At 41.8% G+C, this 12,818-nt stretch overlaps 3 non-coding genes across 3 annotated transcripts; all 3 read left to right on the top strand.

Annotated features, from left to right (window-relative positions):
• The first annotated feature begins 10,067 nt into the window (after window positions 1–10,067).
• TRNAT-UGU (transfer RNA threonine (anticodon UGU)) lies at window positions 10,068–10,140 on the top strand. The gene has a single exon. It is a non-coding gene; the product is annotated as a tRNA-Thr (tRNA).
• Window positions 10,141–11,327: 1,187 nt separating this feature from the next.
• TRNAY-GUA (transfer RNA tyrosine (anticodon GUA)) lies at window positions 11,328–11,417 on the top strand. The gene is given in 2 exon segments: window positions 11,328–11,364; window positions 11,382–11,417. It is a non-coding gene; the product is annotated as a tRNA-Tyr (tRNA).
• Window positions 11,418–12,507: 1,090 nt separating this feature from the next.
• Window positions 12,508–12,579, top strand: TRNAP-UGG (transfer RNA proline (anticodon UGG)). Its single transcript has one exon. It is a non-coding gene; the product is annotated as a tRNA-Pro (tRNA).
• The last annotated feature ends 239 nt before the right edge of the window (window positions 12,580–12,818 follow it).

Below are 12,818 nucleotides of genomic sequence, written 5' to 3'. Positions count from 1 at the left end.
TGAGGGTTTGTTAAGACAGCAGTCCAGTAAGCACAAATTCAAGGAAGCACTTGAATTGAGTTCCATTGGATTACAAAATGAGGAAAGCTTACAAAGGCAAAAAACTGTGAGGTTACATAAGTTGCTTGTCAAGAATTAGAAGAAGTAAGGGTGCTTATTTCATAAGGATTGATTGGGGTTTGAAATGATAACATAGTTGTGAAATGGGTGGGGGGCACTTTGAAACTACAAACTTGCACCTAGAATCTGCTATCAGATGTTGTTTTGAAATTGACTAGCGATGTCCTTGAGTTTGGTACAGGTCAGAAAGTTCAAGCTCTCACCTCTTTAGTTTATTCTTAAGTATTTTGTTGTTGTTGTTTTTATTGCTGATGTGAATGGGATTGTTTTCTTAATTTCCTATTTGCATAGTTATCGTGTATAGAAATGCAACTGATTTTTGCATGTTGACTTTATATCCTGAAACTATACTGAGTTCACTTATTAGTTCTAACAGGTTTTTTTGGTTGTTGCTCAGTAGTTAGGGTTTTTTGCATAATGACCATGTCATCTCTAAACAGAGATGATTTTACTTCTTTCCAATTTGGATGCTTTTTCTTTCTTTTTCTTGTCTAATTGCTCTGACTAGGACTTCCTGTACTATGTTGAATAGAAGTGGTGAGAGTGGGCATCCTTGTCTCATATCAGATCTCTGAGGGAAAGATTTCAGGTTTCCCCCATTAATTATGGTGTTAGCTGTGGGATTTTCATATATGACCTTTGTTCTGTCAAGAGAAGTCCCTTCTATACCTATTTTAGTGAGAGTATTTTTTTAATCATGAATGGATGTTGAATTTTGGCAGATGCTTTTTTTGCATCTAGAGATGGTCATGGAGAAGGGAATGGCAACCCACTCCAGTATTCTTGCCTAGAAAATTCCATGAACAGAGCAGCCTGGAGGGCTACAGTCTACAGTGTCCTAAAGAGTTGGACTGGAGGAGGAAATGGCAACCCACTCCAGTATTCTTGCCTGGAGAATCTCAAGGACAGAGGAACCGGGAAGGCTACAGTCTATGGGGTTGCAAGAGTCGGACACGACTGAGCGACTAAGCATAGCACAGAGGTGGTCATGCGGCTTTCTTCTTTTTCTGTTAAAATAGTTTATCACATTGATTGATTTGCACATGTTGAATCATCTCTGCACCCCAGAGATAAATCCGACCTGGTCATTGTGATGATCCTTTTAATATACTGCTAAATTCAATTTGCTAGCATTTTGCATTGGTAGTGGACTATAATTTTCCTTTCTTGTAGTGTCTTTGTCTGTTATTGGTATCTGCATGATACTGGCTCCATAAAAGGAGATTGAAAGTGCTCCTTCTTTTCCTAATGCATGTATTCAACCCTACTAGGGCAAATTTCCTTTGAGAAATGCCTGACTTTCCTTCACAGTCCTAATGTGTGATGCCAGACCCTCAGGAAGACACACTTTCTGCGGAACAAATGTGTAGGAAACAAAGGTTGCCCTGTTAGACAAATAAGTTTCTTAGGTGGGGCTTCTCTCGCTGGAAAGTGTGTCTGCCTGAGGGTCTGAAATTATGAATTAGCCTGAGAAAGGAGGTCAGACATTTTTCAAAGGAAATCTGCCCCAGCAGGGCTAAATGCATATGCCATATTAAACAGATTTCACCCAGTCTTTTGTTATAAACATTATCTTATATATTCTCAGTCTCAATAGGTAACCATACATTTATTTTTAGGTAACTTCTCCTCTTTTCTGTAAGGATACTCTGTGTGTGTTGGGTGGGTGGAGCATTCATCTCTGTTAGTGTTAGGTACACCATATAGTGACCGTGTAAAATGAGAACTGGCCCCTGAATTCAGACTAGTATCCTGGAATTTAAATTAGATGAGAGCTGGAAGTCCCTTAGAGATTTTCAGTGCTTGTTTTACCAGTAATTTCAGGAAGAGGAAACTAAAATAATCTATTGGGCTCCAGATTTCTGGGGGAAATAATATCTTTTACTCTCTGAACATAAATGGGTAGTAGTTTGCTCTCCATTTCAAGTATTTGGTAATACCACTGTGTGCTGGTTACTTTGTTAGGTATTTTGGAAACCCATACAACCTTCCCCTCAAGGAGCTGAGAATACAGTGCATAAAACTGTTTGTGGTTGTTCAGTCGCTAAGTCTTGTCCGACTCTTTGCGACCCCATGAACTGCAGCACCCCAGGCTTCCCTGTCCTTCACTATCTGCCTGAGTTTGCTCAAACTCATATCCAGTAAGTCAGTGTTACCATCTAACCATCTTATCCTCTGTTTCCCCCTTCTCCTCCTGCTTTCAATCTTTCCCAGCATCAGGGTCTTTTCCAATGAGTGGTCAAAATATTGGAGCTTCAGCTTCAGCACCAGCACTTCCAATGAATATTCACGGTTGATTTCTTTATGATTGACTGGTTTGATTTCCTTGCAGTCCAAAGGACCCTCAAGAGTCTTCTCTAGCACCATTTTGAAAGCATCAATTCTTCAGCAGTCAACCTTCTTAATGGTCCAACTCTCACACCCATACATGACTACTGGAAAAACCATAGATTTCACTATACAGACCTTTGTTGACAAAGTATGTCTCTGCTTTTTAATACACTGTCTAGGTTTGTCATAGCTTTTCTTCTGAGCAAATGTCTTTTAATTTCATGGCTGCAGTCACCATCCACATTGATTTTGGAGACCAAGGAAATGAAACTTGACACTGTTTATACATTTTCCCCATCTATCTGCTATGAAGTAATAGGATCAGATGCTATGACCTTCATTTTTTGAATGTTGAGTTTTAAGCCAGCTTTTTCACACTCCTTTTTCACATTCATCAAGAGGCTGTTTACTTCCTCTTTGCTTTCTGACATTAGGGTGATGTCATCTGCATATCTGGAGTTGTTGATACTTCTCCCAGCAACCTTGATTCCAGCTTGTGATTCATCCAGCCCAGCATTTCGCCCAATGTACTCTGCATATGAGTTAAATAAACAGGATGACAATACACAGCCTTGATATACTCCTTTCCCAGTTTGGAACCAGTCTGTTGTTCCATGTCCAGTTCTAACAGTTGCATCTTGACCTGCATACAGATTTCTCAGAAGGCAGGTCAGGTGGCCTGGTATTCCCATCTCATTAAGAATATTCCACATTTTGTTGTGATCTACAAAGTCAAAGACTTTAGAGTAGTCAATGAAGCAGAAGTACATGGTTTTTTTTTTTTTTTTTAATTCCCTTGCTTTTTCTGTGATACAGCTTATGTTAGCAATTTGATTTCTGGTTCTTTTGCCTTTTCTAAATCCAGCTTGTACATCTGAAAGTTCTAAAACTTTCAGTTCTAAAACAATGTACTAAAACTGCTGATGGTATACTAACACAATGAATTCTAAAAACAAGATAAAGCGGTCTATAACTAAGTGTAGTAGAATCTCCTTCCCTTTTCCTTTCCATCTCATTCAGTTCTTTCTTTGTATCCTTTGTAGCATTTCCAAAAGGTGGACACACACATAGATAGGAAAACAGAATTTAGAAGTAATTCTGGAAGATTAAAAAATAAAAGGGTGCATTCTTTCAACAATATTTCATATAAGATGAAGAAACTCAGGAAGGACAGAGCAGTCTGATAATTTCATAACTGACTGAGTGTAGTTGAATGGGTAATGGCAGTCTAGATGCTTAATTTTGGGTGCTAGGGAATACCTCCATTACATGTGTCCTATTCAAAATCCTGAGAGAGAGAGTGAAGAATAAGGAATAGTAAAGATGAATAAGGCTCATAGGTTTTAGAGGGGAAATGAGATGATATCTACTTGGTAAAAAAGCAAAGGCATTGTGAATTAGAACATTGAGATAATCTTTCCAGGATAAGTAGTGTTTGACAGATATGGAAAAATGGAAAATCATTCTAGTTGAAGAAATAATAAACAAATGATCACAACTGGAAAAGTGAGTTATATTTGGAGAATTATAAGTGGACCAAGTTGACTGGAGCAGAGATCTGTGTATGTGGCCAACATATAACTGCCATTTGATAAATGTTGATCCAAATACTAGAAGATAAAAGCTATAATGTAGAGACATGTATTAATGCCTTCAGTGTTATTTAGGAGTATTTTAAGTTGAAAATAATTTTTCCTAAAATAGAAAGGAAAATTGCTGTAAAAATTCAGGGACATCTCATAGATTCTAAGAGGGAATACAGTGAGGCCTCAGGAGTGAGTCATAACGAGGGACTTGGAAGGTACACAGGCTTCCTTTTTCACTATCACTGCTCTCTTTTTTGCGCTCTCTCTCCCTTAGGCCTTTTGTAGACTGATGCATTCTCTCCTCAGTCCATGTGGTAGAAAATGATTGATGTTATAGCTCCTACCACTCTAGTCTCCTTTCTAGTAATTGTGGGCTAAATAAATTGGACCAACCTCTTGAGGAAAAATGATAAAAATATTGGATAAGATTTTACCAAATCTTTGTAAAAGCATCAAAGTACTAATATGATAACAGGAAACTAATCGACCAGAATCTAAGGAAAAGATGAAATCTGAGAGGTAAGGAAAGCATTCATCTTTGTAGCTCTTAAGACATTTGCTAATTACTGCAAAATTGGGTTATAGTTTTGGCAGCATCTTTGGGTAGGAGAAAAAGGAAGGGCAGACGTCAAGGTTCAGCACCCACCAAAAGTGGAAATTCTACTAAGATACTCTTCCAAATATTAAGTTGGGACCCCAAAGAGCTATACTCACAAGATAAGAATGAATAAGAAGTTAACCTTTCACTTACACTAATTGTTGTGGAGCTCAGCAAAAATCAGCTGAGCTTAGAAAGGGAAAATAAAAAGAAGAGCTTTCAACTTTTACTGGGAAGCTAGGACCACAGGTATGCTTTTTCTCTGATTTGCAGTTTGGCTTTACATCATCTTGGAGGCCCAAGGAATGTCTAACCATGAACTTTTTTTAGAGTCCTTTTGGGCTGATAATGGTTCAGGTACATATGAGAAACAAAAGCCATGTAATTTTTTTTATTCCAGGAAGAAACTTTCATCTTGACCTCAAAAATTCACTGCTTATAATTTTGCAAAGATATTGAGCAGTATACATTCAAAGATGAACAGTTACACAGGAAACAATTCGACAAGAGTAAGAATCAACTAAAGCAACAGATAGCATAATACAGATTATCATAGATATTAAAATAATATAATTGCTATGTTTAAAGAGATTTTTTTAAAGTTGGCAGATATCTGCAAATAATATGAAATTATAGAATTTGGCTTAGTAGTTTTGAAAAAGAAGCAAAATGTCTAAAATTGAAAATAACCCACTCCAGTATTCTTGCCTGGAGAACCCCATGGACGGAGGATCCTGGTGGGCAACAGTCCGCTGGGTGGCAAAGAGTCGGACATGGCTCAGTGACTTCACTTTCACTTTTCACTTAAATACAGCAGTAGTTGATTATGAGTAAGAACATATAACCCAGAAAGCAACATGGAGACAAAAAGAGAGTAAATATGAAAGAGAGGTTAACAGATGAAGGACAGGGTGTGAAGGTCTAATATATATTTAATTTGTTTCATGAATGGAGAAAGAAAAGTAGAGGACAAAAAACCTTAAAAAGATAATGGATGAGAATTTTCCAGAAGGGAAGAAAGGCAATAATCTATAGACTTAAGAAATCCCAAAGCCAAGAAACTGACACCTTCATTATTGGACAAATATGGGATTTCCCTGTGGAATTATTAACTCCTGGATTAGAGGAGTTAAAAGGATTATTTATACCTCTAAACTGAAATCTTCTCTGGATGCATCTGATTGGTGGACCTAGGTCATATCCTCACTCTCAGCTGCCAGGTGGGAAAGCAAGTTTCCTAGGACAATCTTACTTATAATATTGAAATTACAAAAAAGTAAGGAAAATGTTTTTAAAATGTTGGACACACTCATATGACAAAGGCCTGCAACAGGGCTATTCAGAAAGCTTATTTTCAGGTGTCTGTTGTTTTTTCTTTGTACTCTCTTCCTTCAAGAGCACACAATTCTTACAAGCTCTGACTCAATGAATGACCTCTGTAATTTGATCTAACCTTGACTTATCAGTCTACAGAACTCTAGACACAAGCTGTCATAAATTCCCATATCTTCCATCTACATTTCAAATCCAGCCTACCTAAATTCTAACATTTCTTTACCCCTCTGTCTTCTCCAGATACCCATCTCTCCTTTAGATTTCCTTTTTTCAGTATCATTTTGCTTCTTCAAAGTATGATGTTTGAGAATCTTCCTTCTTTCTTCTTTATTGTCTCTTATTTCTTCTTCTTCACTTCAGCAGACTCTCCCTTGCCTGTATCGCTCTCATTCATTCCTTCCTTTCCAATTCCATAACTACTATTCTCCTACATTTTATGTTTGAGAGTCTGTACCATGGCCAGTCTCGGGTGTTCCCTTGACTTTGGCTTCTCTCCCCTTCAATCCAGTCTTCATATTCTTGCCTTGTGAATTTTCCTGTTCAATTTTTAAAGGGGTACAACTTCATTCCAGAATTTTCTAAGTCTCCTGCTAACTTGTTTTACAATACCTCACTTCCACAAGGGCTGGCATCTGCCCCAGCCAATGTTCTGCCTTGGCACTTTAAATGCCAAGGTCTTTCTCTCCAACCTTGCTCATAATTTTTTTCTCTACCAAGGATCCCTCTGTTCCCAAACTTGTGTAAGTCTTAACTCGCCTTCAAAGTGCCGTTCAAGTTCCATCCCCTCCTGAAGGCCTGCCTCTGTGATGGCTCACTCTGCAGGTGTGTGAACCTTAGCACTGTTACCCTCCCTCACACCCAGCACAGCTACTTCTCATTGTCCTTTTTTTCATGAAAATTAACGTTCTTTTATACCACAAGACTATGCCACTGGCTTCAAAGTAAAGACCATATCTAGATGTCTCATTCCACCTAGCACAGAATTGGAGTTCAGTGTTTATCCAATAAAGGGATGAACAAATTAACGAATGCCTGTTCTGGCACTAAGACTTGAGCTGTGGAGAAATCGCTAATCTTACGAACTTGGGGCAGGCGGTTGCCCCTTGGTGCATGTCCTAAGTCAAACAGAAAACCAAATGTGGATGTTGAAACTTAGCCTGAGAGATCTGTGGTCGACAATTATCTCTCTGTAGAATTTCCCTTCTTCATTTTCATAATCTGCAGAGGGTGGAGAGTGGAAAACTTTCACTACATTAGACTATGTTGGATTGGGCAAATTTCTGCATTCTTATATTTTTGGGCTCCAAAATCACTGCAGATGGTGACTGCAGCCATGAAATTGAAAGACGCTTACTTCTTGGAAGGAAAGTTATGACCAACCTAGATAGCATATTAAAAAGCAGAGACATTACTTTGCCAACAAAGGTCCGTCCGGTCAAGGCTATGGTTTTTCCAGTGGTCATGTATGGATATGAGAGTTGGACTGTGAAGAAAGCTGAGCTCCGAAAAATTGATGCTTTTGAACTGTGGTGTTGGAGAAGACTCTTGAGAGTCCCTTGGACTGCAAGGAGATCCAACCAGTTCATCCTGAAGGAGATAAGTCCTGGGTGTTCATTGGAAGGACTGATGCTGAAGCTGAAACTTCAATACTTTGGCCACCTCATGAGAAGAGTTGACTCACTGGAAAAGACCCTGATGCTGGGAGGGATTGGGGGCAGGAGGAGAAGGGGACGACAGAGGATGAGATGGCTGGATGGCACCACCAACTCGATGGGCATGAGTTTGAGTAGACTCCAGGAGTTTGTGATGGACAGGGAGGCCTGGCGTGCTGAGATTCATGGGGTCGCAAAGAGTCGGACATGACTGAATGATTGAACTGAACTGAACTGAAACTAGTGGTAGTTCCTGTCTCTGACCCCATATTGCACTGTTCCCAGCAAGAGACTACAGAGTTCCAATAGTGACCTAAATCAAATCTCTTATGATTATACAGTGGAAGTGACAAATAGATTCAAGATATTAGCTTTTATAGACACAGTTTCTGAAGAACTATGGGCAGAGGTTTGTAACACTGTACAGGAGGTGGTGATCAAAATCATCCCCAAGAAAAAGAAAAGCAAAAAGGCAAAATGGCTGTCTGAGGAGGCCTTACAAATAGCTTAGCAAAGAAGAGAAGTGAAAGGCAAAGGAGAAAAGGAAGATATATTCATCTGAATGTAAATTTCCAAAGAATAGCAAGGAGAGATAAGAAAGCCTTCCTAGGTGAACAATGCAAGAAATAGAGAGAAACTATAGAATGGGAAAGACTAGAGATCTCTTCAAGAAAATTAGAGATACCAAGGGAATATTTCATGCAAATATGGGCACAATAAAGGACAGAAATGGTAACAGAAGCAGAAGAGATTAAGAAGAAGTGGCAAGAATACACATAAGAACTATACAAAAAAGATCTTCATGACCAAGATAACCACGATGGTGTGATCACTCACCTAGAGCCAGACATCCTGGAGTGGGAAGTTAAGTGGGCCTTAGGAAGCATCACTACAAACAAAGCTAGTGGAGGGGATGGAATTCCAGCTGAGCTATTTCAAATCCTAGAGTATGATGCTGTTAAAGTGCTACACTCAATGTCAGCAAGAAAAGTCAGCAGTGGCCACAGGACAAGAAAAGGTCAGTTTACATTCCAGTACCAAAGAAGGACAATGCCAAAGAATGTTCAAACTACTACACAATTGCACTCATTTTACATGCTAAGGTAATGCTGAAAATCCTTCAAGCTAGGCTTCAACAGTTTGTGAACTGAGAACTTCCAGATGTACCAGCTGGATTTAGAAAAGGCAGAGGAACCAGAGATCAAATTGCCAACATTCGTTGGATCATAGAAAAAACAAAAGAATTCCAGAAAAATGTCTATTTCTGCTTCTTTGACTATGCTAAAGCCTTTGACTGTGTGGATCACAACAAACTGGAAAATTCTTAAAAGAGATGGGAATACCAGACCACCTTACCGGCCTCCTGAGAAACCTGCATGCAGGTCAAGAAGCACTAGTTAGAACCATACATGGAGCAAGGGACTCGTTCCAAATTGGGAAAAGAGTATGTCAAGAGTATGTATATTGTCACCCTGCTTATTTAACTCTATGCAGAGTACATCACGTGAAATGATGGACTGGCTGAAGCACAAGCTGGAATCAAGATTTCCAGGAGAAATATCAACAACCTCAGATATGCAGATGACACCACCCTAATAGCAGAAAGTGAAGAGGAAGTAAAGATCCTCTTGATGAAGGTGAAAAAGGAGAGTGAAAAAGCTGGCTTAAAACTCAACATTCTGAAAGTTAAGATTATGGCATCTGGTCCCATCACTTCATGGCAAATAGGTAGGGAGACAATGGAAACAGTGAGAGACTATTTTCTTGGGCTCCAAAATCACCATGGACGGTGACTGCAGTCAAGAAATTAAAAAACTCCTGATCCTTGGAAGAAAAGCTCTGACAAACCTAGATAGCATATTAAAAAGCAGAGACATCTCTTTGCTGGCAAAGGAACAGATAGGCAAAGGTATGGTTTTTCCAATATTCATGTAAGGATGTGAGAGTTGGACCATAAAGAAAGGCTGAGCACTGAAGAATCGATGCTTTTGAATTGTGCTGGAGAACACTCTTGAGAGTCCCTTGGATTCTAAGGAGACCAAACCAGTCAATCCTAAAGGATATGAACCCTGAATATTCATTGGAAGGACTGATGCTGAAGTTGAAGCGCCAATACTTTGGCCACCAGATCCAAACAGCCGATTCACTGGAAAAGACCCTCATGCTGGGAAAGATTGAGGGCTGGAGGAGAAAGGGAGAGATGGTTGGATGGCATCACCGACTCAATGGACATTAGTTTGGGTGAACTCAGGGAGATGATGAAGGACAGGAACGCCTGGTCTGCTGTAGTCCATGGGGTTGCAAAGAATCGGACATGACTGAGCGACTGAACAACAACCGACTGAAACTGACGTCCAGGATTTTTTGTCCGGTACATACAGGCACCCTAATAAAGGTCTAGCATAAAAGCTGTTTTAAAGAACAAGGGAGAGTGGTCACTTGCGGGGCCCTATAGCTCAGGGGTTAGAGCACTGGTCTTGTAAACCAGGGGTCGCGAGTTCAAATCTCGCTGGGGCCTACTGGGCAATCCCTTCACTCTTTTTAAAACCTACTTCACCAGCTACCCACCACTCTCGCGTAATTTGAACTCCAGCCGAAATTCCGCTAATTATATCTTCCCGCCGGTTTGCAGATGTCCCAAATAAACAGTCGAGCGGAACACTTACTTTTAAGTTCAATAGTAGGGGGCAAGGGCCGCTTTGCCGCCCTGATTGTGGCAGAGTCGGTTACAAACTGCGGCAAGTGCTGCCAGGCTCCGAGGACGCCCTGGCTTTGCGGGACCACAGCAAGAGCCGTGGGGGCGGCCCGTGCCGCGGCGGGACACAAGGGCGGTGAGGAAAGAGATGGGATCGAACCCGCACACCCGCTCTGAGCAGGCCTGGAGTCCAGAACCAAGACCTCTCCCCAGCGTCCGCTGTCCCGATTAGGCGTTTGGGAGAATATAGGCTGTCCGACAAGGTTCCACGTTTCAGTGGGTTTTCGAACACTTCAGTATCAAAGCGGGAAAGTTAGGGTCGAGACTCGTATCACTAAATTTTATTATTGACTCAAAGAATCTGTGGCTACCTCTTTGAAAACCTTAAAATAGTTTCTCCAAGAGTCAATTCTCATAGTAACATTGGGCTTAGCCATGTTATACGTCACAGCCTCTCCCTCCGCAAGCCTGTGGACGCGTAAGCGGAAGGGAGAAGCGGCTCGCTTGTGCAAACGCTGCTGGATTATGGAGGCGAGCATGGGAAGTGAGGAAAAGGGAGGCCCAGGCCGGAGCTCTGAGGCCCGCCCTTCTCCTTGACTCGCAGCTGCGCGATCAGAATTGGATGTTACACCACCTCAGCCCTTAGTTTTCCAATGCCCGGGTGTCTGCTCCCACTTTAGATACACATCATCAGGCCAAGGGGCCCGGGGCAGCGCGCTAAGTGAAGACAACAGGCCAGCAGATCGCCACGGCTGGGGGCGGCCTCGAGATCCACAGGTTCTAGGTACGCGAGTGAAGAGCTCCCAGGTTAGGCCCGCTTGAATGCCCCTCTCTGAATCAGGAGAATTCGGCTCTAGAGGGGTTGTCCGTAGAAGTGTGGATGAGGGACTTTCTCCTAAGCTGCTCGGCTACGTGGTACCCACACACTGGTAACTAGTGGGCTATTGTGCCGGAATCTCTGTTTATCAATGTTCTTAATACAAAATTCTAGGTAGCTGCTGCTCGCGCTTCCTTCGATAGCTCAGCTGGTAGAGCGGAGGACTGTAGTACTTTCGAGAGTAGACATCCTTAGGTCGCTGGTTCGATTCCGGCTCGAAGGAAGAGATGAGTGTTTTGGGGGTGGCAACCGCTTCGTGAGCCCTTGCACTCCAATTTCTCACGTCGTTTTAAGTGTTCTAGGCTATTTTCCTCCAGACCTTACCACGTTCCAAAGATGGTTTTGTTATCCAGAAAACGGTCCCATTGGGCACAGTTTTCAGAAAAGGGGGAGTGAGCACTAACTCTTCCAACCATCTGAAGAAGTTCTGAGTTTGATGGTTTAACTGAATTTAGGTTGCCGCCTGTTGAAGATCCAACACCACTCGTTGGTACTGAATATATATTCTATTCTGCGGTCCTTAGAGCTCTAATTTGCGGGACAACCCCCTGAGAACTTCATTCACACTACACGCACATGTCCATTCAGTGAGGAGAGACTTTTAATTTATTCAACTGTTAACAGATTTTAATAGTTCCAACAACAACAACCAAAAAAAATTTTTTTTGAACTGGAGCAGGAAGGAATAGGCTTTGACGTAAATTGGGATGTGATTGGGAAAGAGAATTTCAAACTGTGGAAACAACTTAAAGGTGGGGAAATGGAACATTTGATTCTCATTCAAGGAAACTTCGGGGGTCTGATCTTTACGAACACGCCCCAGACTGGTTCACCTACAATAGATCAGAATACTGGCTACCCGTATTTTGATGCCGGTCATTCCTGCCCCTAGGATTTTACACTCTCGCGAAGTAGTAGCAGCCGGACAGATACACATCCTGGGCATCTGTCCTGGTGTTCTGAACCCTACAGTCTTGCAGTCGACCCCAGCTCGGGCCCTCAACTGGGTTCTCTGCAGGTTCCCTCCTGTCTGGAACTCAGAGACTCCTCAGGGAGGGGCTTGTTGGAGCTCAGACTCGGGACTGACGTCTTGAAAAGCTGCCTCTCCTCACCCCATCTGGCGTCTGGAGGGGTCCAGGACGCGGATGGAGAATAAGTGAGGTCAGAGTCAGACGTGATACTTCATAAAGAACAGCTAATAAAAATCAAAGGTAAACGTCTACACAGAGAATAAAAGTTCAGAGCAACCACACGGCCAATTGCTGACGGAGAAGTGAGATGCAGAGATAATCTCTGCATCTCGCTTTTGCCGTGGCTCGTTGGTCTAGGGGTATGATTCTCGCTTTGGGTGCGAGAGGTCCCGGGTTCAAATCCCGGACGAGCCCAATCCTTTTATCTCCTTTCTACCCCACCTTTACTAATAGCTGAAAAAAGCTGTGTTCTGTGCAAATTTTCCCGCTGTTCTGTGCAAATTTCCCGGCGTTCCGAACTGTTTTACAAAAGATGTACACTGATCGAACATAAGGTAGCTGGATCTGGTTATGTGTGCGGGCCAAACTGCCTGACTTACTGGACTCTCGCCAGCAGACGCCTGAGAGAGGCAGCCTTCCTCCCTGGAGTAAGG

This window comes from Muntiacus reevesi, chromosome 7, assembly GCF_963930625.1.
Source record: "Muntiacus reevesi chromosome 7, mMunRee1.1, whole genome shotgun sequence".
Classification (NCBI taxonomy): Eukaryota; Metazoa; Chordata; class Mammalia; order Artiodactyla; family Cervidae; genus Muntiacus; species Muntiacus reevesi.
The sequence above is the reverse complement of the archived record's forward strand: the minus strand, read 5'-3'. Positions and strand labels throughout refer to the sequence as shown.